The sequence below is a fragment of the Melozone crissalis genome, unplaced genomic scaffold (genome assembly GCF_028551555.1).
Source record: "Melozone crissalis strain CALT ecotype California unplaced genomic scaffold, PUWL_Pcris_2 ptg000008l_1, whole genome shotgun sequence".
NCBI lineage: Eukaryota > Metazoa > Chordata > Aves > Passeriformes > Passerellidae > Melozone > Melozone crissalis.
Genome location: NW_026535786.1, coordinates 1,432,636 through 1,457,884, shown reverse-complemented (window position 1 = coordinate 1,457,884; position 25,249 = coordinate 1,432,636). Strand labels below are relative to the sequence as shown.

Below are 25,249 nucleotides of genomic sequence, written 5' to 3'. Positions count from 1 at the left end.
TCTCCAGAATGTTTCATTCCATTTCCCTCTACATATTTGACATAGTGAAAAACCAAACTCTTTAAATTTAGAACTGCATTCACATCTACCTTACAATACCAGTGAAAAACCAAACTCTTTAAATCTAGAACTGCATTCACATCTACCTTACAATACCAGAAGTGTTGTTTCTTATGGGTTTAAAATCACTTGCAATAGCCCCTTGGGGTATTAATGATTGATTGGAGTCTGTTGCTTTTATTTCCCTTTATTGCAATCACTGTCATATTTCATTTAAGTAAGGAAGAGCTAGGATTTTAACTTCTTGACCTGTATAAAAAAATAAATAATAAAGCTAGATTTGCTAAATTTAATATTTATGTTTGTTAAATTTTACTGCAGGTAGTTTAAAAGGGTCATGGATTGTGGGCATTTAAGAACCTAAGAGTTTTGACAAATAAGTAGCACCCAGACAGTAAGTTGTTATTATACATGATGTATTTCACAGCAGGTTTCCATGGAAATATGATTTGTATTGCCTATAAAAAGTTCAATGTCATTGCTCTTTTTTCAAGGTAAGCTACATTACCTCACATATTGTATGGGATGCTGTAGGAGAGGAAAGACTTGGGAAATAAATTAGGTAGCTGAAATGCAGTTATTTATTACCTTACAGTAATCTGCAAAAGTATCTTTTAATTCTTAAAAATGGAATTTAGACTCCAAGTCGTATCTGTGTAGAAGGAAGTCCCAATGTCTTGTTTAACCCCATTTTCAACAGAAGTGAATGGTACAAGACTATGGGGGGAAAAAAACAACAAATCTGAAGTATTCCTAAAATAAATAAATAAAGTAGGGGTTTTGCTGGTATATATTAAGCATGTGATGTGGTTTTCCTGATTGAGTACTCAGCAAAATGCAAAGTTATTTTTTTCCAAAAATATGTTCTGTGAGACATCTTGTGCAACGAGGTTGTATGAATCACTTCCTAATTAAAGACTTCTCTTTTACACAATTATTAATTCCATTTAGAAGAACAACTAGTGTAAGTTCAGCAGCACAGTCTAACATTATTAATAAATTATAAATGTGAAAAGTTTTTTTTTCTATTTATTTTGTAGGTAAACTAATTTTACAAAAATGTTTGGAAAAGGAGTGTGTCTGAAATGCTAATAGGGCTTTGAAAATTCTATTTGGTCTTATTCAGGATTTGGGATTTGAGAATTCAGTGTGTCTAACCCTTATTTATTTTTTCCCACCCCAGAGTGTTTGTTAGGTTTATGTATGTTGGACTAAGCTGTGTCTTTATAGACCTCTTTTTTTGATATTCTTTGAAAATCCCTAAATAACTGATGCCTCCAGGCTTTGACCTCTCATTAAAACCTCAGACCATGGTGCTTGTTTGTCACATTTTCTGTTTCACAGACCAGTTTTTTCCTAATGACCTCTAGTCTCTCTTTTTATCCAACCTTATGAATTCAAACACCTTCTTTTATTTATGTTCAGTCATTGCTAATAAAAAAATGCTATTTCAAAATTTTCTCTTGGCCTCGTTGTAATTTTGAGCATCTGATATAGATTCTCATGGAGTCTCTCTTTATCTAGTTGTCATAATTTAAGAATGGTATTGTCCAATTTAGTACAACCACTAAGAAAGCCATGTTCCACATTGTCTTCCTGCCCCCTCCAACTGGAGCTGAAAAAGGCAAAGATTACACTTTTGGATAAGAAAAAATTACTGGAAACAGCAATAAGGTAAGCAAACAAAGAATAACAGCAACAATATTAATAATAAAATGTGTCAGAAAAAAGAAACTATCTACACAGAAAGCCCTTGACAATAGACTAATACTGGACCACTCCTTCTGCCAGATTTTATCTATTGGAAGGAACCTCATCTCCTCAGAAGAGAGCCCAGCCCCTTCCTACCACTGCTGGCAATGACATGAGGTGGTGTAGAATAACAGCCAGGCACTGGACATGGCCCCTCCTGGCTGCTGCAGAACATTTAACCCTGTCCTGCCTGGAACCAGGACACTGTCACAGAACAGATACAATGGACCGAGCTACTCTGACATAATATACATTCATTTACAAACAAGATCTGACTTTATTTTACTTGTCCCTATTACACCAAGGAAAGATAATGTTAGGACATACCAGATTAAAAATTATTTGAAGTTACTTTCTCAAGATAAGTACTTTGTGTTATGGTGCAACTGTCTCATTTTGTGGGCAGGTCTTTCTGGATGAAAACCAACAAAATTCTACTGAGGACAACTAAAATAAATTTTGCTAACAATTAGACCAAATTTTCTACATCTTCCCTTCTTTAATGAATAAGAAGAAACAGCTGGAAAAAAGAACTAATGAAGAAATTCATCATAGAATACACACAAAATCTGAGTAATCAAGTAAAAAATTTTAAACTTGCTCTTGTTAGTGTCCCTTACTACTGTGAAATCTACTGCTAAAATTTGTGCATATGACTGCATAGAACTTATATTACTCTGTATGGAAGCAATCTATTCAGCTTTTGACACACCCAATTATAATTAAGGCATGCAATTATGTTTTTATTTAATAGTCATAGCTAGAACAGTAATTTAATCTTTAATATTTTATTGCTATTTAGATACAGTGCATTTAAAGGTATCCTCTTAGGAAGTCATATGAGATTCAATGTGTGGAGAAAAAAGGTGATAATATAACTTTATAACGTCTAATATACATTAATACATTAATATATTAATATATATGCTCCTATAAGAATTCATCAAATAGTTGTTTTCTTGGTGTATAAACTTACAAAGATGACAATCAAAGCCAGTCAATAGCAACAATGTGCTCTCTTGTAATCTATTATTTACTGTTACTTTACACTTCTGAAAAATGATCCTTTTGATGCTTTTTATCAGTTAGTTTCATTCTTACAATAAAGTAGAACAAATTTGAAAATGTTGCCTTTGTAGATTTCTTTTAATCACATGGACTTGTTCATCCATCGTGATGAATTACAAAGTCTCAAACAGAAACATGGCTATACAGACCAATAAAGATATGGGTGGATATTTTAAATGTACTTCAGAAAGATTATTTTTCTTTTTTAATTTTAAATTTTCTTATTAGGAATGCCAGATGATTTCACCCTACTTCATTCTTCTCAAATAGATGAGATTTTACACTTCTAAATTTAGTTTAAACTATAACCGAACACAATCTATTGCAGTCAGAATCAGGATAGTATGTTTACTTGTTTACTTCTGCACCATCTCTAGGCATAAACATCAATTTTATTCTCCACATAATTGACCTTTCTTAAGGAATAGGCACTGGAACAAAACATTGACTCTTCTGTAGTAAAGGGAGCTGGAGTTAAAAATATTTGATTTTGGTTACACCTGGCATAATCAATGAGGTATGGGAGTGACCTACTGCATTTTAAGTAAGTGATATAAAAAAAAAAAAAATACATTCTTTTCTCAATACCTTCTAAGGAAACAACAGTCTTTCAAAGAATTAGTACAACACAACCCCTGTGCCTTACATTTGCAAATGTTATCCATGAAAATAAAGTAATACACAATTGAGGGCAAGACAAGTCCTGAAATGAAAGGTTGTTTAGTTCTGGCCCTTTATTGCATGTGGTCAAAATATAAAGCTCAAGTGATAAGCAGATGGACTCAAAATTCAGTGGTCTACTGAAAATAGCATTGATTTCTCCCCATAGCACTTCTGTTTTTTCCAACACTTGTAAGAAAGATAAGCTATTTATTTTTGTCTTTTCGCAAATATCCAATAGGTTCCTTACTATATGCATATGAAATATTTCTGTTATACACCTACGTATGAACAGAAGGAAATCTAACAAAAGAAGACATGTACACTGTGGATGACTTTATCTAGGGTGCTTTCCCTAGACTTGTCTCACAAACATTTCTAGAGCATCATTGGTCTCACTTTAAGGCAGTTATTGAAGCCCAAATTAGATGGATTGTGTTCTAAATTGGCTGGTTTTCTTCTCTTCTTTAGAAACGGAGCCTAGAGCTAGCTGCAAGGATATAAATTAATGGAATTAGATGTGGGCAGTTAGGTGAGAAGAATATCCCCCTTACTTAGGTGGAGTTCTTGTTAAAATTTTTTTTTATATATAAATACTCATTTTTGAAAATTAGAATAACTCTATTGACCAGAATAAAGCCAGATGGTTGGTTATACAAGGAAGATAATCTATGATTTTTATCCAAAAAGACAGAAATTTTGACACTCTTGAGATGACCATAAACAAAAAAGTTTAAAGAAATGGTTGATATGACACATTTTATCCTATACTCTTTTTAAACAGAAATTTGAATTATTAGGAAGTACAAGTATACACACTAAGAGTAGGAATGAACTGACACAGAGCTAAGCTTTTGACCAAGCTGTTCTCCTTTTGATGTCACCAGGAGACTGTGGTAGGAAAGGAAAGGACATTATTTCCATTGCATCCACTAGAACTGATCCTCTCATTTCCATGCAGAGTGAACACTGCCCTCCTCAGAGAGCAAACTCACAACTCTGCATACTAAAAACCCTAGGCATGCTTCTGTCTCTTTAAAAGGTGTCTGAAACTTTTTTCCACTGCCATGACATCATCATCTGCAACAGAGAGGTTTTTTGTCATTTGCCTCCTTCTACCAAAGCAGTTTATGTTGTAGTGCCTTGGGAGAAAAGCTTTGCCTCCCTAATCTTAGCACACTGTAATTTATCCTTTGAGGTGGTGGTCCCTATAAAATTAAAACCTATATTGAACTAGATTTAAAAAATTATTGTCCTCTGAAAATATTGAGGGCTAAAGAAACTATTTGAGTGCAAACCTGAAATTGTTAATCATATCAACATACATGAAAAAAAAATAAAGTTACTTTAAATAATCAGAATTTCAACACATTCTATTTTTCATTCAACTTTAATAGAAAATATTATAGCCTAATCTTTTAGAATGTGTTTTATTAAACATGAGGTTTGAAGCAAGAAAAATTTCTGAACCAAGAAAAGAAAATATTATCAATAAAATTATAAAAAATATTCTTTTGGGACAGTTAGTTTCTAAAATTAATTTTCCAAGGCATTTTATTTACATGTTGGGACAAAGGTGGGCTTTCTTTTCTTCATTTTATAAGTGTTTTTCAGAAAAAAAATAATTAAATGAAATTTTAAATGGAAAAAATAATTGAATAGTTGATCATAGCAGGATTACTTAGGATATCACTGGATATTGATGTTAAATTGATATTATTATTGATATGACCTTTTGCTATATCATCTTGTCTATCTTGCGATGAGGTCTTACCCCAAGGTTTCCTTTCTATGACTGTCTTCATGAACTTTTATCTGTGAAAGTGACAGAAATACTACTTTTTCCCTCTTATTCTAGTTAAACCTTTTCTTCAGAAGAAACACTTTCAGATTCTCCTACACCAAATATAATATCATAGACAATTTACAATTTAAAACTATGATTCTTGGTAATTCTGAAGTTTGCACACCCCAAAACTATCTGCTTTGAGTAGATATCCCTTCAGGTATTTGTAGTTGTCCTCTGACCACTCTGGGTTATGAATAATTCAAATTCTTATCAGCATCCCTGGTAATATATCTATAAACTGAAGAGATTTGTTTTAATTTCTCCTAAACTTTTTCTAAAATCCTTCTTTCTCTGTAGCAATTAAGCGATCTCTAAACTATGTATATTTATATAGTTACATTTTTAATTGCATTTATGCATATATATTGATAATAAAGTGAAGAAAATTATGGTTGACTTTACCAGATGGTGCAGCCTTTACGAAGATATTTGTACAACATTCTTAAAATTATGTGTATATTTTAAAATGCTAATATGCATTCTCTACAGACCAGGAAAAAAATCTATATTTAACTACCCATCTCCTCTGAAACAAGTTTTCAGTGAATGATCTGCAAGTTTTCAATACCTGTTGATACAATTGGAAAGAATACACTAAATTTTCATATGGACTGTTGAAGTTTTAATGAGTCAGGCAGCATGAAAACACCAAAACATTAAGATCTACCATGAGGAAAATAATGCTACCATTTATTTTTTACTTAACACAACCAAGCATTTTAATATTTTATATACTTGCTGTAAATAAACTTAAAGCTTTTCTTCTATCTGGTTTAGACAGCAGAAGAAACTGAGCAAACGCTCTCATCCCAGTGTAGTGTGACAGATACACCTCACGGCTATTCCTAAAATCCTAGAATTGTTGGAATTCAGCCAGTTCACTGCTCCATCAATTGCTGATAGATATTCTGTCATTGTCATGCCTTATCTCACCATGCTCAATGCTGTTGAGCTCTCAGAAACATATTTCAGCAGTAAATGATTCAGCAAGCAGAGGGAAATACAGAAAGCTTTTTATATGCTTGGAGCTGGGCATTAGATATGCAGGAAAGCTGATATGTTTTTTTTCTCTGGTAGCACTTGAACTTAACTCCCCATTTCTACACAGTCCTCTTCTAGTGTGTATGCTGAGAGACAAAAGACCTGACCATACCCTTAACTTTGTTGCAAATCACTGCTGAGTTTTGTCTGGATTGTACCTGTCCCAGAAGTAGAGGACGTGTTTACAGCAGCACTTTAATTCAAAAAAAGAGTGCATATTTTAACTGAAGCTCCTCATCATTCTCCTTCTCTCTGCTTCGAGTAACGACCCAGAGCAGGCGTGGAGAATATGAAGGGGTTCCTGTTGGAGGAACTACACTTGTATTTCAGTAGCACACTTAAGGCAGTGTAGCAGTTGGCAGGCATTCATGAATACAAACTTTCTCACATAGGTAGAAACCTAATTTGTTAGAAGCTCTTAGCATTTTTCTCAAGCTGTGATTTGTCATGTCGAGGGCAGTGCAACAGCTGCACCAATACTAGTAAGTGACACTGCTGCTGCCTGGTAGCCTAGCTCTGCTTTCTTTGCTGATATATTTGTTTCCACTAAAAGCCAAAAAAAAAGCTCCAAAAATTTCAAGTCTTTTCCAGTCTCAACAATTCAATTATTGTATTTCTGAAGATAAGCATCTTCACCAGTTATTTTAAAGGCATTGGTATTGTGTTTTCTTTGGGTTCTAATCTTTGACTGTTTGTAATCTCACTTATTAGTGTTTTAAGATCATGTCAGTTAATCCAAGAATAGCACAATGTTTTATTTTGTCAAATCCTTTGCATTATTTTACACTTAAAAGAATCACAGAAACCATGCTGTGAACTCAGTCACATAATGAGTTCCATGAAAGCTCTACCAAGACTGGTGGCATTTGGAATTTTTATATAATGGAAGAATGTGATGTTTTCATTCAAGATGAAGTTCTTAGAAGACTTCTCTGCAATTTGTTACCACTGTGAAACTTTTGAATTTTTTTTTCTTTTCACTTCAATAAAGTCAATTATTCTGGTTTGGTATCAGGCTACATGATAGTAGTAGTCTGTAATCTATATAATATCGTATACATATAGTTGCAAAAAAAGGTCAAATATTGCTGTAAAGGCTGAAATGCAACTAAGCAATAAAAATTAAATGTATTTGTTAACCTACCAAAGTTGGTCTGTATTTGTTAAGATGTGAATAATGAAATGCTTCTGCTGGAATTAAGGCGCAAATGAGATGATATGCCAAAGTCAATAGTACAGATTTTATTTAACAATGAATCTTATGGAGAGAGAGAGAAAGAAATATAAAAGACAGAGGAGAGAAAAAGAAAGATAAAGCAGAAGAAACACACGGTCTATGGATACAGCAGTGTCCTTTTTGTCTTTCTTCACCCTGGGCCTCTCTATGATGGGGGTCCTGAGGTCATTCAAAATTTTCCCCTACTTATACATTTTAGCAAACAAAGCTGATTTCTACACAGTTGCTGAGTTAACTGTCCTCATGACTCTTAAATTTTACATTCTTTGTGTCCATTATCAGCAATACATTCCTCTCCCCCAGGTTTGTTCTCCTCCCCCTAGGTCTGAGATAACATCCAGACAATAGTGCCAGGTTTATCTTATCTCCAGTGTGGGGCTTACCCACAGAGGCATACTGCAGGGGGGATGTAGTTCGGTGATGGGCTGGTGGCCACAGATGCCCTCTGTCCCATAATTTAGGGTAATCTCTCTTTGACTGTGATATGTGTATGAGCAGTTTCCTCCTTACATAGTTTGTCAGTGGGAATTTTTGTCTGGATCATTACCAGGATGTGCCAGACCTTAACTCTACTGGGCCTGGAATTAACACCATCCTGTTCCTTCATTGTGTGCTTATCTCATGGCAAAGTCCTTCTGTGGCCTAAACAAAGTTTGAGAGGCTGCTGTGCTCTCTAAGTCCTTACAGTACTTTAATAACAAAACCGAAAACCTTAAATGATTCTTTTTAACTTTCCTCAGATTCAAATTTTGTCTAGTCAAAGTTAGTCAGTTTCATTTTTAACAGATTTGACTTTGATACAAAGCTGTTTCACCAAGGATTTTTCAACCAGCTGTATTTGAGAGCAGAGCTAACAACGTTGAGAAAGTTTTTTCTAATTGATGACATATAATAGAATTACTTAATTTACCTGTAAACAATTCCTACATTTTTAACATAGCCATGGAAATTCTGCAAGATACATTTCCTTGACTATTTCTTCATTCTAGAGTACATCAGGAATAACTTTATACATTATTATGGAATCTCAAGGTGTTGGGTGGTTAGCTCACAAATGACACAAAGGAGGAGTGTTTCTTCATCCTTGTTTTTAAGAACTAATTTAGCTATCTGATAGTAATACAGATATCTTGTAAACTAAGACAAAGATCTGTTCTCCATGCACAGTTGCAGTGCAACCAGCTGTGCATTTTAGAAGGTCAAGAAGACTTTTATCCTCTAATAGAGTTCCTTACCTGTATAAACATTTATCTTTTGTGTTATTTTGTAGTAGTATTTTCTCTGTATTCTCAAAAGAGAGCTATTTTTTTCACTCTATTTCACAGATTCATTTAGCTTTAATTTTTTACAGATGTTACAATTAAGAATTGAGTGATACCTCAGCAGTTACAGAGCTACTTACTTACTTTTCTTTCTTACAAACTTACTTTTGTTTCGTACTCAGGAGACCTGAACATGAGTGTCAGTAGTTTTTATTGTATGAAACTGGATTTTACTCAGCTTAGAGCAGCTGTTGGGTACCTAAAGATATTTGTTAACATTTTTAGAGAGACAAAGATGGAGACTTTGCTGCAGTTTGCACTTTTGTAAATCGTATATTTGAACTTAACAAAGGGTATGGAATGGTAATAAATGTTTCATGACATGATGCACTGTGGACATGATCCATATACCACTGAAGCTAGAAGGAGATTTGTAATTGATTTAATTGGAAACTGGAGCTGTTCTTATCAGTCATCCTTTAGTAGGAGAATCATACAAGCTTTTAGATGACAATACTGATACATTTGATGCTGAAGTGTTCTGCATGTTAATGAAAATTTGCTGATAGTGCCATGTCTGTAAATAATTTTTTGTATCTTTTCATTTATATAGAGGACTATGTTTCTGAAACTTGAAAACCTTCCCTTTGTGCTGCCAGTCTGAAGAAATAAGGTCCAGTAGTTTTATATAAATTCCCGTATTCATTGGGATTTACGCAGTAACCTGTTCTGAGGATCTCAACTCCTACAAGAAGTGCATTTTGATTGGATAGACAACCTTTTTTTTTTTTTGGTTGAAAGGAGGGAATCAATTTCTGATAACACCTTGGCTCTGTTATCACATGGCACCAGTGCTGATAGATTCAGTAGCAGCCCAATCTGCCCTTTGTTAGACTTGTTGTATGTGTGTAAATGCAAAGACAACACATTGGATTTTCCAGGTTCCAAGAAAATCATAATCACTACTAAGAAAAGTTTTAGCTGTACAGTGTACAGATAGAAAACAGCACCAAATTCTTATGCCATTAACAATAAATACCAATGACTGAATCACAGATAAGAAAAGTATGATGCCACCTACTTTTTTAGTGCTTTGGTAATATTAATGAATGGACTTGAAACTTCTGTATTCCTGTTGAAGAACAGAAAAGCTATCCTGTCAAGAAAATTAGAGAAAATAAATCCCTCTTCAGAACACAATTTTCGCAATCTCTTTCGTGATTTGTATGAAGTATAACACTTCAGAATTAACTGTGAAACAACAAACACACCAGTGTACACTGATGGGAATCTTAGTTCAACAAAAGGTACTGCTATAATAAAGAGAATTTCTTCTTTCAGGGCACAGATCTCAGAGCATGTTGCTCTTCTCCTTAATAAATGAGAGAAAAATGTCATCAAGGAAAGTGATGTATTTTGAAGGAGTTTTATTATTTGGTATTATTTTGAGATAGAAGGTACAGTCCCATTAGATACTGGGCATTTCTAGAAATACGTAAAAAAAGCATTCAGTGGAAGCAAATGTTTGCAATGTAACACAGTATCTCTGCATGTTCTTATATTAAAAAATAAAAATTTTAAATTCATAGGAAGGTAGGAAAGGGCCTCAGGAGGTCATCTATTTTAACTTCCATTTAGACATATATATATGTTTCAAGATCATAACTGTCACTTACACATTATTATCAGTTTCTGTATAAGTAATAAATAAATAAATAAATAAAGTAATAAATAAATTAAGTAATTAATAAGTCTGTTGACTCCATATGATAAGAAGAATCTTCCCTAAGAAGTTCTGTCGTAGCCAGGATCACTTGAATATATTAGGGGCTTGGAGTACATGATCACTTGTGGGTTTTTATGCTGCACTGAGAAGAAAAATATTTGAATATTTCATTTAGATTTGGAATAAGAGAAAAATCAGAACACGACTATAAATTGAAATAATCTGACCATATTTTCTTCTAGGTTGTCAATATAAAACCAACCTAAAAAATAAAATTTATTTAGGAAAACCCAAACAGTTTGGTGCAACTTGAATTCTCTATTAGAAAATTCTCCTCAAAAGAGAAAGGGAATCAGGAAATATAAAAGAGGTAAAAATTCCAGATATACTCTAAAAGAATCATAGAATCATAAAATAGTTTGATTTGGAAGAGATCTTGAAGATCATCTAGCTTCAACCCCACTGCCATGGGCGGTGAACCTTCCACTAGGCCAGATTACCCAAAGTCCCATCCAGCCTGGCCTTGAACGCTTCCAGGGATGGGGATATGGAACTGTTTACAGATTACCAGTGATTTTTACACTTCTCCTGGATCAGGGGTGTCTATTTCAAAGGCAAGGAGATGATTCCAACCAAATGCAAGCAATTTGAGAATCCTTGCCCTTTAGTAAAAATATTTCCAGTTAAACTTTTTTAGCTTTCTCAATTTTCTGTCATTCCCCAGTGAACACAATTCCCTTCACTATTCAAAATTATGTAGCTGTCATGGGTTATGTCAATGTTAACCTTCATTATACATTTTCAGTTATGGGTTTTCATGAATGGAACTGAAAACAAAAAAGGGAGAAAATCTCTGAGCAAGTGTGATAAAAGCCTTGTTATTAAATTGTTCCTTCTCATTCTGGTGAAGTCACAGTTTATTGTATTTTTCTCTTTCCGTATTAAACTCTGTATCTGTGCTCTTTAATAGCATTTTACAGAAGACAGATTTTCATTTCTAAAATTTTAACCTGCACTGAAGAAATTTTAAATGAGACTTTCTATTTTTTCTTCCTTTCTTTTTTCCTCATGAGTATGTCTTCATGGTCATGATCTGGAATATTAAAGCTGTGTGACTGTAGGCTGTAACACTACTGACATTTATTATGAATTTTCAACAAGGAAATGCAGGTGAAACAATGCCATTTCTTACGTGCCAGTCCTTTTGACATATGTCTTACAACCACAGATTAGCACCTGTAAAATATTCAGACAGAACTACCTGCATTTGGCACACCTATGAGCACAGATCTTACAACCCTACATTTTCACAGGTTAAAAAGCTTTTAGCAATTGTGATGGATTAGAAATCTTGGACTTTTGTAAATTTTGTTACAGATAACTAATCTGTCTCTGATGGATGTTGACAATATATTCACATCTGATTAAATGATATATTTCTTGAGTTACAGTTGTTTAATAAAATAGTTTTATTTAAAGAGAAATGAAGCTATTTCTGAAAGGAGACAAACTCCTATCTATGACCTTTAGCAGTAAAAATCATGGTGAAAGGAATTCAATATGTGTTACATTTTAGTTTTATTTCTCAGGTTAATTAAACTTGGAAAAAGTTGATCATAAACTAGTTGCTTTTCTGTTGTTCTGAAAATATAAGGTGGCTTTTTTGTGATTATGCTAAAGAACTGGAATTAAAATAAAATATCATAGTGGTTCCCTGAATTCACTGAACTTTTAACTCCAGAAAATCTGCTCTCAATTTCTGCCTTTTTCCATATCTGAAAATAATTCCAAGAGTCACTCTTGATCTCCGGTATATAAGGAAAGGTCATTCTGTAATATCAGTGAATTAATTCTGCAGTTAATGACAGCATCAGTCTAAATTAAAAATATTTTTAAAGTAAGAATGACAGTAAGAAATGCACTGAAGGTTTAAATTCCCTTTTAAATGAATCTGGTTATGCTAAATGTCACAAAATGGTGCTAGAAGAGAAAGACTTGCTACCTACCAAAAATAACCCTCAACCAACAAAATTGAAAAAAACTAACAGAAACTAATGGCTGGAAACTGAAACTTATCTGGTAAAAGTAAAATAAAACACTTTTTTTTTCTTCTGTACTGTGCTGTCTCAGAGTCAGCTTCATTTAAGTAGTTCAAGACTGTCTTCAGAAGCAAGGAGCATATTTCTGTAGTAGCAGTTATTGCTATGAGTAAAAAACTGACTGTGGTAACTAACTAGTGTCCTCACTACAGCTGTTCTGGAGAATTTTACTTTGTATCAAATGCAGGGCAGGGATGTGTACCTACCATTCTAAGCCTCCTCACCTGTAGTAAAAGCATCTGCTTGATGCAAATGTCTTTGGACAGGATAAAGTCTTCAGCCTGTATAAAGCAAGAGGTCAGGTGGTGGTAAAATTGCTTTTTGGCTCTGAAAACTGGAAATCTCACATTAACAACTCGTGTGCACAAAAATCAGACTACTCAGCGCAAGCTACTGTCATGCTGAAGTGTTTGCAGAATCAAGACATAGATGATAATTGACAAGGATAATGTCTTCACTGTAGCCAAAGATGTTTAAAATACTGTTCATCATCACTGTAATTATAATATCTATAAAGGGAAATGTCAGAAAAACATGGAAAGTTATATTTGATCATCACTGGGTGAATTGGTTAAGAAAAGCAGACTAATGTGAAAATAATTTATGTATCTGCAGATATTAAGTGATTGTATAATCTCTTCCACCTTGAGATATCCCTGTAAGGTAAATCTCACTTTAATATCTCCACTAATTTTCAGTTTAGTTCTGTTTTCATATATAAAGTAGGTATGTAATGTGTTTCAGGAATGCAATTACATTGACAGACTACTATTGACATATAAATTTAAAATCCAGAGATGCAAGAGAACAACACAAGGATAGCTTGGAAAGACAGCTATGACCAGCAGAAAACTGATTAAAAATATGAATAGATTTTTATTTTCACAGTTTGAAGAAGGTAGCTAAAAGGTGTGAATAGAATTAGAATCAGAATCAGAATTAGGATTAATTAGAATTAGAATCAGAATTAGAATAGAGTACATAAGGAGCCTACAGCAGTCTACTACTTCAACTGTTTACAGGAAAAAATAAGAAAATTATAAATTATAAGGAGTAAGGACAGACATTTTTGAGGGTAAAAATATCAAAGTCATAGGAAGATTGCAATACTTGAATGCCAAATATACATCTTATTGAATGCAAAATATACATCTATAAAATTTAAAACACAGAGAGGAAATCACACAATGGCAGTTCCTTAGTTTAGCAATAGTGATGCTAGTAATAATCTTACAAAGGTGTGCAAAGGAGTAGAGATTGATTTTATATTACCTTCCTTGTCTTCAGCTAAATACAACTGAACAAAATAAACATATATTAAAAATATCACAAACTGAACAAAATAAACATATATTAAAAATATTTTATAAAATATAAAATATTTTTATATTTTATATAAAAATATAAAAAATAAAAGCAAAATTTTATACCAGCTGTGAAAAACATAGCTACAAAAGAGGTGCTGCAGAGAACAAAATGTGAGACTGGTTGGAGCAGCAATGTCAAAAATCTGAAGATTAGGAAATATTGTCAGAGTAGATATGGGATTTTCAACAGGAAAGGAAAACAGTAGGATCCTGTTGTAAAATGTGCAAAGCAAAATAGGGGAACACATTAAAAGCAATGGAGGAGGAGGTCAGAGAGAGGAAAGAAGAACAGATGATCATATTAAAGCTGAGGAAAGACAATTATTTCAGCAATGTAAAAACATGCACAGAGATTAAAAAATATGTTAACAATGAATTATCTTTGTATGGTCAAACATCAATCTGTATGTCAATTAGAAAACCTGAGTAAATGAGCTGAATGAGTAGTGCATAAACACTCCTTTTATTTATCTAAATCTTTCAGGCATTAAATAACGTTGTTTTCTTTTTTTCTAAATCTTCCTCATCTCTTGCCCAGAGAGCTCTTTATATAATTTTGGCTGGTTTAAAGCTATTGCTTGTAGAAGCCACATACATTCAGTGTTCCAGCTTTGCATCTGAATCTGTGCAATATGGAAAGTGGGTGAGCTTCTTGCAGGCTTACTTAGGAGACTGAGAGCAGAGAATCAAGCCAAAATTAGAGGTTTTGAGCACTTGCCCTGTGAGGAGAGGCTTGGAGGAAACAGAATTTTTCAGTCTGGAGCGGTGATTCCACAGGATAGACATAATAGTTCCTAAACAAACATCACTGATCATCGAGGAGATGAAGCTGGGCTCTTCTCAGCTGTGCAGGCCAGGAGGATAAAGGACAATGGACATAAACAGACGTGTGAGAGGCACTCTGAGCCTATAAGGAGAAACTTTTCCCCGCAAGGGAAGCTGAGCAGTAGCACAGGTTGGCCAGTCAGGTAGTGGTGTCTTTGTTCTTGCAGGTGTTTCAAAGCAAAGCCCAGAGAAATCTCACCAGATCTCATGGGAGACCCTGTACTGAGCAAGAAGTCAGACTCCATCCAGGCTGGAGACCTTCAGAAGACCCTTTGGATCTGATTTATCTTGTACCATTAGTCTGTGATTTAGAAACCAACACACTCAGACTACTGCCAGCAGTAACCAAGTAGCTGCTTGGAAAACTGCAGCCTCTCCCTCAGTGTAAGCTGAATTATGCTTGTTACCTGCTTACTTTAATGGCTAATTTCAAGATATCTAACAATTCTACAATTAAATGGGAAAAAATACTAAATAATCTTTCATTCTTTTGGGTTTTTTGGGGGTTTTTTGTTATTAAATAAGATAGTTCTTTCCCATTCCACTCTTCAGTGTATATTTTTAAGCGCTATAAATATAACTATTACAACTAGTAAATATGGGTTCATTTAAATGACTAAAGGTCTTCTGAAAATAATGTAACTCTAAGACAGATAAAACTTCATCTGACTTTTTTAACTTAAGGATTTTGCTAAAAGGAACTCAGTAAAATTAACTTTCAGTGGTTTTGATGTGAAATTATTTATTTCTACACAAGATATCTACTGATTTAGTTGAATATATTAGACTGAAAAATTAATAACATGATAAAAAAATCCTGATATAAATTGGAGTGCATTGGTTTTGAAAAATAATTGGGACTGGATAAAAGCTATTGGAATTACCAAAAATATGCTGCTTTAAATAAAAATCTGTTCATTTTCTTGCAAATATGTTGTTTACCATACAAATGGTCCAATTTCAGTAGCAGGGATATGTGTTTTTTGAAAGCACGTGAAATGTCTATTTCAGGCAAAAAATGATCCGCAAATATTTCGATTTTTAGTAAAAAGTTAACTAAAATGTTTAAACCTTAAAAAATTTACTACTTTAGTTAATTGAAATTCTGAAGTTGAATAGTATTCTGTTTTAAAATACAGCTTATGAGAAATAAAAATGTTTTGTGCAAATGTATGACTTTACAGAAAGTTCAAAAAAAAATAATAATTTCACTCATTGCAACATTCTTGTTCATTTCCATTTTTTTGCTCGTTTGTATGCAATTTTTCTTAAAAAAAGTGTTCTGGATGCATATTTTGGTAGTTACAAAATATTTACATATTAGCAAATAGATAAATAAACTAAAGAGGAATAATGAAATCAAAATAGAAGTTTTAGTTCCTTAAAGCAGTTGATTTTTTTCACGTATATTCTGAATTTTTGTCATAATAAATGAGGATTAAATTCTCTAAAGACTGTATTTGAACAGGTATAAACTATTAGAGTATCAAAAAAGATGGATTGATTTCATTCCCAAAACAGATGATTCATAGGCCAACTGGCAAACCCCAGATCCTATAAACCAGATGTCTTTATTTTCCTTCTCATTTTCTAGTAACACAAAGGAGTTCTCTGGAGATATGTGATGTACAGCTTCAGATGGGAAAAGACAAAAGCTACTATACCTCCTGTGGAGGAATTCTCAAAGAATCACGGGTATGGCAATAAGCAAAAACTCATTTTTAATTATGGGGACATGGTTACTATTTAATGTACTCAGATTAACATATTCCAAAATTAGACTATTCCACAGGTGAAAGAAAAGGTGAATTGTTCCTTCTTATTAGATGTCCCTCATGGAATCTGAATGAACATCAATATTTGAGGCCATGATACTTAAGATGCACAGATAATTCCAATAATTATAATTGGTTTTAAGGCACATAATGAAAGAAGAGTCAGAGCACTGTTTGCAAAGAACTACTAGTTCTATTAAAAAGAAGCATTTATAATAAAAATTAGAAACAACATGTTTATTGCTCCAACCTTGCACTATTATAATGACAGAAAGCTTATAGTTCTTAAACATAAAACGGGTGCAGGACATAATATAGTTGTTGGTGTGGTGACGTGTCCTGAAACATCAGCAAATGAGATTGGAATGCTTAGCTCTGTGCATGAAGTCATGTGATAATTGCTGGAAGAAAAGTGGGCAGTGCAGTATGGAAACACCAAGTCCAGATTTTCCAGGAATGGTGACACTGCTGCAGTCAGTCAAATCCAGCTTGTAGGATACACTTCCTTCAAATTGTTCTGGATATTGATCTGTGACTGCAGTTCAAAAATTTCAAAGATACTGGTGTCATAGAATCATTGATTAGAATCAATAGAACAATTAGAACACTTCATGTTGGAAGAGCGTTTTTCAAAATATGTGATCCAAATCCAGATCAAAGCTCAGACATCTCCCTACTGTGATGTGAAAAAAACTTGTTCCTCCTTTTCTTTTGTCAGCACTTTGTATCTACTCTGCCAATGCACAGCTGCACAATGGGGAAAGAGCTTTTCCTTTTGTCACCAATATTTCAAGCTTCTGGCTTTCTGCTTCCTGGCATCCTGTATCCTCTACTTGCTCAGGACCAGCTTCTACCTGTTGCTCCTTACACACAATATGGGGTTCAAGTTCTGCCAAAGGATCCCTCAATCCCCTGTGCATCCCTTCTTGATGGTGGACAGTTTGCTCACCTCCTCCTATACCCCCTTCAGCTGGTGACTTGGTGTCTCTCCTACAAGGAAGGTGGCTTATGTCCCAGTCTCAGGGAGTTGCACCAGGCTTTGGAAACTGGGAGGATATGTCAGGAGCTCTCATTCAAGCTGGCCCTGCAAATTTGTCCCTGCAGTGTCCAGCACTAGTGTGGCATTTTCTGAGACTTCCGTTGAAGGGAGGAATGATGACTCTGACTCCATGTTCTTAGAAGGCTAATTTATTATTTTATGATGCATATTATATTCAAGAATGCTATACTAAACTATGCTAAAGAATACAGAAAGAATATAGAAGGCTAAAAGACACTATTGAAAAACTTGTGACTCTCTCCAGAGCCTCAACACAGCTGGGCTGTAATTAGCCAATGAGTAAAAACAATTCACACAAAACCAATTAACAATCACCTGTTGGTAAACAATGTCCAAACCACATTCCAAAGCAGCAAAACACAGGAGAAGTGAGATAATATTGTTTTCTTTTTCTCTAAGTCTTCTCAGCTTCCCAGGAGAAGAATCCTGGGCAAGGGGATTTTTCCAGGAAATATGACAGTGATACACTAGTGTCTCACCAGCTGTGGCAGTGCCACACACAATCTCTGGGCATCAGACCTTCTCTTCTGATCCCACCTTGCCATCTCTGTTCACTGTGTTCTCTGGTTGTTGGTACTCCAGATAATAAGGTAAAGGGTCAAAGGTGAAAATACTGACATGCAGTCAGAAAATGCTGCTGATCAGAAAAAGAGTGCGTGTCCAGGGAGCCACAGAGATGCAGGATATCAGATCTGCAAAAATAGGAGCTGCTACTATTGATGTTTCAGACAGCAGTAAATCTACATCAGTCACCTAGGATGCTGGCATCTAAACAATTTTAAATTAAAAGGTTTGAAAAGCTGACAAATTACTAGAGATCGTAATTAAGTCTGTGAGGAGGTATCCTGTGTAAACCCTAGCTAGTGCCAGAAATACCAAATTTGCATTTTCATTCCTATATATCTATGGATAAGTATATATATATGTCTATATTTAGAATAGTAGACTGAACCAGAGATCAAGTTATTTGACTAGCACACACACTTTCTTGAAACAATTTAACTACCAAAATCTCATATTGTCTATCTTACCCTTTCTTGTAAAAGGTCTAAGCCTATCAGCATTTCTGAATATGGAAACATGTTTGATTTTAAATTACTGCATACAATAAATAGGAACTCTGTGTAACACTTTTAAAAACCTCATAAAAAGAAACAAACAAAAAAACCCAAGATTAAGACAGAGAGGATTTTCCTGTTTTGGCAGGTCCTGCAAACTGTGAATATAATATTCAAAAATAATTAAACTTGTGTGTTAAGATCAGCATTTTTCTCCTTTCTTTGATGTTGGCGTTCTTTTTTTTTTTCTGCTTCTTCTCAAAAAAACTCTAGCATAAGGCATTAGTTTGTGTTTGATATGTAACTCATTTTGGAATTTCAATCTCTCCTTAGGGTAATGTTTCCGCTTACTAAATTTAATGCTTATGCTCCTTGAGAGAAGTGGAATTTCTACTTTTTTAACTCTCATTCTCAACATTAAACTATGACATACAAAAGTTGACTTTTTCATATCTTTTTGGTATTTGTGTCACATTTTGCATAGAAACCAAATAACTATTTTATTAATTATCTCCTCAGCACTAAGAATATATTCACCTATATTTTTCTGTTCTGAGATCTTACCAGTGCATATTTTTCTATTGGACTTTCCCAGAAAGTATTTGCAATGTTGTGTACTGTTCTCTGTTCATACCTGCCAAAGTTGGTGTTCCAGTTTTTCTGGATCTAAATGAGAGTAGAAGGAAAAGAAACTATAAGGTTTTTTTTTTATTCTTTGCTAATTTCTATAAAGAAAGTTATGCACTAACCTCAAAATTTAAAATGCTATTCTAATGACATGCTAACAACATTGTTAATTGAAGCATAGAATGATCTATAGGAACTTTTTCATGTGAATTTAACAGTGGATTTTATATACTTGTCAAAGGAGATCCTAACTGATGTCTCTCTTTACCACAATTTTAAGAAAAACACAGCAATTCTGACTAAAGGAAGAGAAAAGGTCTGGAAGTAGCACCCTCAGATCCAGAGCTGCTCTCTCTTCTAAATGCCTGGATCTGAATAAATGGTCTGCAGTACAAGGTAGGAGTAGAAACCCTAGGGGCAAGGCTCTTCTCTTAAAATGCCACACAGACGACAAAAGAACTCCTGAACCCCCTCGTGGTGATGGGGGAAAATGTAAAAGAGGAAATGCCCTCTTTGATTTAAATTAAAAGAATGCCATACATCAGTTCAAGTATTTTTGAAAACAAGCTTAAAACAGAGTAATGACTGCAAATATCTGAACAGAATTTCAGTTAGATATGGGTAGAACAGTGTGTTTTATTACCAGACCAGGTAAAATGAAACTCCAAGTAATACATTCGTTGTGTTCCTCTAAAAACCTTTAAATTTACTACTCCTTCTCAATCTATGTATCACAATTTATTAATCAAGTAATAGTAAGATCTTGCTTTTCCATGATTTCTTTTCTTTACTAAAATTTTATTTGGGTTTACATTTTCCTGACTTCAGAAGTCCCCACAGTATAAGAACTGAGGATGGGGAGAAAAAACTACATTTCTGAAAGTTCTTTGTGAAGAGGTTTATTCCTCTTTTTTCACAGGGCAATGTGTAAGCCACAGTGGAAGCTCTGAAACTCATATTTCCTCTCCCAGACTCTATCTGTTTAGTTTCTGATTTTTCTCCAGTACCTTTTCCTCAAAGTTGGATTGCTGTTTCTCTTTTACTGAATGAACCAAGGTGAGCTGCTGGCTTTGATTAAAACCTTTTAGGAAGACCACATAACACTGAACAACTCCTTTGAAACTCTGGGTTATGAACACAGAAACACAGCAATCTCTTAAATGGTCAATAGAAATAAAACTTATTGAACATTGAGCTTTAGCCAGACCTTGGCAGAGAGCAGAAGAGCATCACTTCAGTGACTCAGTGGTGGTACACGCCAGCTGAAGTTGCTTACTGTGGCTTTCTGGGCTCATTTCTCAGTGACTGATCATTATGAAGGGTCCAAACAGTAAACCAGCATTGTTTTTAATAGGTCAGCTCAAATTAATTCTTCTACCAGAAAGAAAATTACCTTGGTAATACACAAATCTGCTGCTTGTTTGTTTTTTGGGGTTTTTTTCCATGAAGAACCCTCCCCCCAAAAAATTGCCAACAATTAAGTTAGAACCAGAATAAACACAATGATAATTATTATATTAGAACTAGAAAATCTTGTAAATCCCAAAACAGATGCTGCTAGTCTCAAATAAAACTTGAGCAAAGCTAATCTAATTTCATTTAAACACTGTCAGTGCTGCAGTCACTTTTTAGAAAGCCTGGACTTAGTTTGGGAATAGCCTGGTATTGTCTCATTTCTTCTGAACCTTTATCATGGTACTGTACCTTTCTAAAAGATCATGAAAAGGAAGGGAAAGGTAAATGCTGTTCTTTCTGATTCAATTCCTTTCTACAGTTCTAACACAGAAAGAGTTTTGGCCAAGTTCACCTTTTAATGCTTTCTCTGTTAAGTATCCCTACAGCGAAAAGAAATAATCCTTTCAGTCTTACATTTTTGGGCATAAATGACCTTATCTGTGCTGTTGCATATCAGCTGATTCTCATGGTCAACCTGTGTAAGGAAAATGTGATGCAATTCCTAAACTGTAGCATAAGCATAAATGCATTCATATTTTTATGTTGAAATAAAATCTTTAATACATTATTGCAATCACACTTCAGTCAAATGACATACTGGGCATGATGCAGGTTCATCCATCCCATGTCTGTGCTTGACTGCTAATTTGAAATTTCTAATTACATTCTTATGATCTGGCTTCCTGTCAGACTGACAGCTACATAACATGTAGGAGGATAGCTAGATGAGAAGGCTAATTATGAACTAAGGCAGTCAGGAAGGTGAGAGAGAGAGGAGGATTATTTTATTTTTTAATCAATATTATATTTTCTCTTGCACCACCCCCAGTAGATTGTGTCTTAATGAGATTCAGTCCTAATCAATGCACATCTAGCCAAATTAAAGGTCAGATACTGCATGTGTAGGGCATGTAAATTACAGGAAAGTCTTTGAGATGCCTTCCCTTCCTTTATTCCTTTTCTACAGAGTAGCAAAAGGCAGAAAAAACATAAGTTCTTCCATTTAAAGAGAGGAGGGTGTGTCTTTTTTCCCCCTTTTATTTCCTTCAATGAATGTAAATCAAAGCAGCAGAAAGAAGGCCAGCTGTCTTCCCTGTTCTGTTTTTGCTAAGGTTTGCTGACTACAGCTATTTTCTTTTCTAAGGAACCATTCCATATGTTTCTGCTGTTAGACATGCTTGATGCATTGATCTTCCAACACAGTTAAATGCTACTCACACTGCACACAAATTTTCATATATTTTGCATAACCTCCTATCTTGCTCTAGGGCACGAAATACATATTTAGCTTCATGCTATAGAAGAAATATTTTTGTGGGTCACAATTCATCTTTTGCTCTTTCTCAGACACTTTGAAAATGTACACATGCAGAAAGCCCTGATGGTTACATCAACAAGGCCCCAGAAAAACCATATGTGAGAGCAGAGTTTACCCAGGTCAGATTCTATGCTATGTAGATAGACCATCTGTTCTATAAATACAATCCTTAAGAAAATAATGCACATATTTGCCATGGAAACTGGATTGATCTTAGAAAGGGCCTAATGATACCTTAGTTTAAGTTCTGTATCAACCAGTACATAGTTCATGAGGGCTTTTTTTCCAATTTAAAATTTCATGAATTCTGAGTTTACAAGCATAAAATAATTCAATTGCTAGTATATAGTATATTTGTGGAATTGAAATCTCTTGGTTTTTTTTTTTTTTGTTTTTTTTTGGTTTTTTTTGTTATTGTTGTTGTTTTTTGGTGGGGTTTTTTTTTTTTTTTTTTTTTTTTTTTTGTTGTTGTTGCTGTTGTTGATCTGGTTTCTTCTCCTGATTTAAAATTGTACACCACAACCTGTTTATATCAGGTTCATCATGCTAGAAACCTGTATGACTAGTCCTGATGATTATAAGGCTAAAAGCAGAATTGGAGACAGGGATTCACAGTCATGAGACAGAGAAGCTCAAGAGTTTTCCCAGGCTAAGAATCTGTGTAGAAATGTGATCAGAAGCAAGAGAGGTTTATAGCAGAAACCAAATTATAACAGGAACAAGAAATCAGAAGCAGGTGCTTGCAGTCACAGCTAAGCATGCAAAAGAGAAAACCAAGGAGAAAGCCGCAGTGGCACATAAAGTAGCCAATAATGATCTGTGTCATACTCTGCTAAGGGACGCTGCCCATTCCTCCTGATCCATAGAGCACCATCTCTGTTGGCTCTATCAGCACTGCAGGACTTTGAGTAAGAGCAGGTGGTCCACTGCAGAGCCACATTACTGAACCTGCACCTGAAAAAGAATTTTTTCATTACTAACAAGAATTTTATGAATTCAATGATCTTTCTTGCTGCATTTTTAAATCAGTAGTGGTTGATATCAATAAGGGTAAGTTTAGATCCCAAAACATCAAGCTAAATTTATAACAATATAAACCAGTTTTCTTATTTGGGTAACTCAGAAAGGGGCAACATTTTTATATCAAAATGACTTATAATGAGCCAAAGTCAAACTTTTCCCTTCATAATATCAAATAGTGGGTAGAAAATTGAAAATATTTCTACTGTCAGTTTAAATTAAGGACTGTGTGAATGTGGGTTTTCTTGAACTTTTACTAATGGGACAGCTAATGACTACTGCTAGAAAGTGTGCTGAGCTTGTTTACTGTAATTTTGCCTAAAGATCAAGTTCAGGTCTTGCTCAGGAAGAAGCACGTTAGCTGTGTATAGCGTGTGTAGTTCCAAGCGCCGACTTCTATTTTTGTCTCCTGAGTTTAACTCATCCATTTGTTCACACTTGACTTATCTTCATTGCCACCTTCTCATCTCCCAAGAACATTGAGCATCACAGTTTTGGTGAGACTACAGGGATCAAACAAGCCACCAAAAGAAAAGGATACAACTCCCCAGCCTGCTATGCTTGATTCTCAGTGGTCTCTGTTTTCACCTGCCAGATATCCATTTGCCTGGACAGGAGAAAATGCACTGGGATCTAAAGTAGAAAGCAATCGTCATTATTTCAGATTTTTATTTAGGAACTACAGCAGCAATGATAAGGGAGTGTTACTCCAAATTGGGCAGTGTTACAGATCTCTTCTGAGCAGATGGGCTGCAAAACAGCAAACTTTGCATGGACCAGCTGCAGGCTTTCATAACAAATACAAGCTGCTGATAGCAGTCTAGACAGGCACAACAGCTAGAAAACACATTTCCACTATATAATAGCCTGTTGAAAAAATGAAGATTGCTCCTTGGCATTCCTACTTAAATTTATGTGCTTATTAATAGAGCTAGATTGTTGTATACTCACATACACTCCTCTACCAGCCTGTGCTAGTTCACAGAAAATGGATGTAAAATGCTACCAAGGTAACTAGCGAGGAATTGAATATCACAAACAGATTTTTGTTTTCTTTTTGCTTGTTTGTTTACCCAAAGGAAGCTGCAGTTTTTTCAAATTCAGATTGTTAATGAGGAAGAAAGTCCAAGAAAAATCAAAATGTCATCTGCTGGTCAGTTAGGCCTAGGAACATTTCATTTTTTAATTTGTGTAAAGTATTTAATTTTGGAACATCAAAAATTTTAAAATGGAATTTTCTTATCAGTACTCTGCCTTATAAAAACTGTGAATCACTTGCAGTTTTGGGGTGTTTTCCAATATTTCTGTGTTGTTTTCTTTTATTCCATATGGCCAGCAGAAATTCTGTATCTCTCAAGAGCATGTTGTAGAGCTCCTGCTGACAGAAATACAACTTCAATACCATTTCATGAGAAATAAAACTCTGTATGTATTAGAAAAGATGAAAAGTAGGATATTGGAAACATCAGAAGAGATATTTCTTTTAGCAGTGTGATACTCAAAATATAGCTTATTATTAAACCTGATCTTAAATGAAACTTAGCAGGACAATTTCTTCATTTTGATTCATAGGACTATGAAATGCTTAAAAGTATCTTATCAAAATTTCTTTTGAAGAAAATTTATTTAGAATTACAATTTCAGGAAAAAACCCAAAGTGTTAGAATTTTACAGAGCTGGGATGAAAATTAATCTTAAGGTCAGGAGTCTCATTTTCTCAGATGAAAACTAACTCAGATCTGGAGGTTTACAATCTTGCTACGTTAGTCTGATTTAGCAGGTGTTTTTACCCTCTGTAAATCTCCTATCATGTATAACCTATAGCTAACGGGACAACACTCAAAGATTTTGTAGCTCTCTTACAAGGGATTGTAAGAGAGCTCCTCTGAAAGTGTTCCTTTTCAGAGGAAAAGTCAACAGAGCTTTCTCCTGTCCTGAATACTCTTCAGATCTTCCAGCACAGAAAAGATATCTCATAGCTGAAAGAAAT

General features: G+C 34.4%; 1 protein-coding gene across 6 annotated transcripts in view; it reads left to right on the top strand.

The window, feature by feature from the left end:
- CNTN5 (contactin 5) overlaps window positions 1-25,249 on the top strand; it is a 608,827-nt gene that overhangs the window by 28,194 nt on the left and 555,384 nt on the right. Inside the window, exon 2 of one of the 6 annotated variants that reach the window (XM_054269696.1) lies at window positions 16,541-16,641. The exons of the other annotated variants lie outside the window; for them this stretch is intronic. The gene's annotated coding sequence lies outside the window, so the exon portion shown is untranslated. The remainder of the gene's footprint in view (window positions 1-16,540; window positions 16,642-25,249) is intronic. 6 annotated transcript variants of the gene reach the window in all.